Genomic DNA, 3,119 nt, shown 5'->3' on the forward strand with positions numbered 1-3,119 from the left:
TTTGATCTTGTTCTTTAGTATCTTTACAACGCTGTTATGACATAGAGCCCCGACGACCATTTCCCACTTTCACAAATGCAAAATTTATTGACAGAACTTTACTTTTGGAGAACAGGTTAGTATGGAAGTGGCCCTCCACGGCTTCCATAGGTTAGTACTGGTACAGAATCCAGAAACAAAACTTAAATACTGCTGAAAAACGGCGCTAGACCAAACACAAACCAAAATTGAACGTAGTAAATAACCATACATTTTGTAAATCGTAATTTTGAGAGATACATGTGTTAATATCATTCCAGGGGACAAAAAAAAACTGGCATGGTGGTTTAGAAAAGAATATGCGCAAATTACGACATTGATTAATAGATTGTACAAGAAACATGTTCGTCAGGAAGTCTTTTACTGATTAATGATTGTAAACTGTTTGTTATCGGATATCTATATTGATCGCAGACCTACTTTTTTGCACAATATACAATGTTGAATAAATATCACGTTTAATTCACATTATCAAATAGTTTGAGAAATGATTTGTTTCTCGTTGGATGAAATGGAATATAGTGTGTAGCTTGAAAATCAATTCGGAGTCCAAAATTGTAGAAGTTAGATCTATTAAAAGACAGATTTTCAAAGTTTGCACGAGTTTGTACTATAAAATAATTGCTGTTTTGAGCAGTGCTGCATGAGGTCACGGTGGCACCTCCTCGTGTGTTTTCGAATGAATATATTTCTACGCTATTTAGTACAGACTAAAAACACGGCTACAGGTAGACATTATGTAAACAAAATAAGTCGTCGCGTGCACAAAGTACAAACAATTGCGTGCTGGCGTGAAATGTATTTCTTCTAAAGCTGCTTAAGAAGATGTGCTTCCAAGAATCAATTTCTGGAATAGTTCCCAAAAAGTCTGTGACGTAATACTTCGGTCTATTTTAGGTATATTTAAATAAATATAACACTCCTCAGCGGGAGCCGCATGCAAATACGCGTTGCTAACTGAGACAACCGTTATCATTTGCGGAAACCGAAACTAAAATATGGCAATTGTTTTATTGTAAGTGTTGAGGGTTTACGCACTTCGAATTCCGTTGATCATAATCCATGCCTTCCCATGCAGTTCCGTCAACTTAAAAAAAAAAACGACAATAAATTAGTCTGCCCCATCGTATCGATTTTGCTGTAATCTATAGTCGGCACAAGGCCAGTTTTTCCATTCCAATTGCTAACATGCCAGTTATATTTTCACGCTGAAATAAGAATCCCCGGTCCTTCTATGGCAGAAGGTCAGTGGTCCTACCCAGGAGCCCGCTCGTGTCTGAAATAATGCCGGGGGAGGGGGTGGTAATGTGGAGGCACATGGGTTCTCCCTCCACCGTGAAGCTGTATGACAAATATGACAACAACTGTGATGTTAAACTCAACAAAACAAAATTGATACTAACTTCGAATTGGCATTAATACTAAAAATAACTTAAATTTTTTTCAAGGGTGAATTAAGCACTCAAGTCCGGAAGGTTTAAAAGTTCTGACTAATACAGTTTAGAATTTTGACTTGGCACGCATGTCTATACATATATTGCAGATCTTTTGTATGCAGAACGTGTTTCAGATTCATTCAATTTTAGACTGTGTCAGGTAGTATGAAAAAGGCAAGTGGTGGTTCTACCGAGGTTTCTGCTCGGCACTGAAATAATATTGGAGAGGACATCTAATTCTGACATAAATATTTTCAATTTTTTTAAGTTCGCACATATAAAATAAATTTTAATCTATACATGTAAAGTAAGTGTTTTAGGATTTCATATTACATGTATTTTGAAGTACACTGAACGGTTTTTATAACGTACACCTAACATAACTATAAATAAATCCAGTTCCGAGGACGTAGCACCGTATATGTCATTCACGTTAAACGCTGTATATTCTTTCACAAAATGGCACTAAATTATTTTGTTAAGATACTGACTTTAACCTGTATTGCGGAGCATATCGGCAGAATCGCACAGTCAAAATATTTTTTCTTATAATTGTTGAAGCTTATTTAACAGTTTTAAGGTCGGTGAAACCTATATCTGCGCATCTAAACTTTGACTTTTAGGTGTTAATCAAAGAGCTGTTATTAAACCTGTTTGTTAACTGTTTTGAGAGGATTTTTAAAACATTCATCAGGAACGAACATATTGTTTCGTTTTAGAAATATAAACATATACCCAACATACCTATTTGATTCTAACTGCCGTGTAAAACCACCCCCTGTGATGCCACCATTAAAAATCTATATATGTGAAACTTAAAGTGTTAGTTGTAAGAGAAGAGATAATATAAGAAGACATGTAGCAAAAATACTTCAACATTTTTATGTCACATATCGCATATTGAAAAATATGATTTTCTCTTTAAATAAGTTATTTTCACCGGCATGAATGAATTCAAAATTAAGCATCGGGTATTGTACGCAACAGATCTAAAACTAGTTTCATATGTAACATTTTATTCAAAACATTCCGATAAGTTTTGGTGCAACCTCAAAAACTATGCGTTTCCAAAGCCGTGTCAGTCAGAAACAAGTGCCAAGATTGCGTACATTCATAGACTTAGTCAAGGGGAAGTAAATCATGCAAAACATGATGAGAAAATAATATTGGATGAGTTCCCTTGCCCAGCTGGATTTTTTTTTGTAATATGGATATAATTTTATACGCTATTTGCGGTGAATGTTCATACAGGTAATATTGATAGCATACTTTAAGAGAGGGGATACGAAATAATGCATACTTTATTCTTTATTATAGCCTCTTCATTGTATATCAATATATACAACATAAATCATAAAAACATTAATACAATGTACAATGCCATTCATATATGAATTATAAGAGACTGCAACAGATAAAATTGACTTCTATTATAAAAAGCCAGACATAATTTTAAAACATACTCATATTTACTATTACCGGTATTATCATTAATTAAAAATTCCATCATTATTACCTAAAATGTAGGAACTAGACATAAAAGTACTTAAGCAGTGCCATTTAAAAGTTTAAAACAGTCTGTTTACAGTGAACAAGAGTACAGACTGTCTAAATATCTACATTGGTACATATAAAAAGAACATA

This window comes from Mercenaria mercenaria, chromosome 17 (genome assembly GCF_021730395.1).
Source record: "Mercenaria mercenaria strain notata chromosome 17, MADL_Memer_1, whole genome shotgun sequence".
In the NCBI taxonomy this organism is placed as follows: domain Eukaryota; kingdom Metazoa; phylum Mollusca; class Bivalvia; order Venerida; family Veneridae; genus Mercenaria; species Mercenaria mercenaria.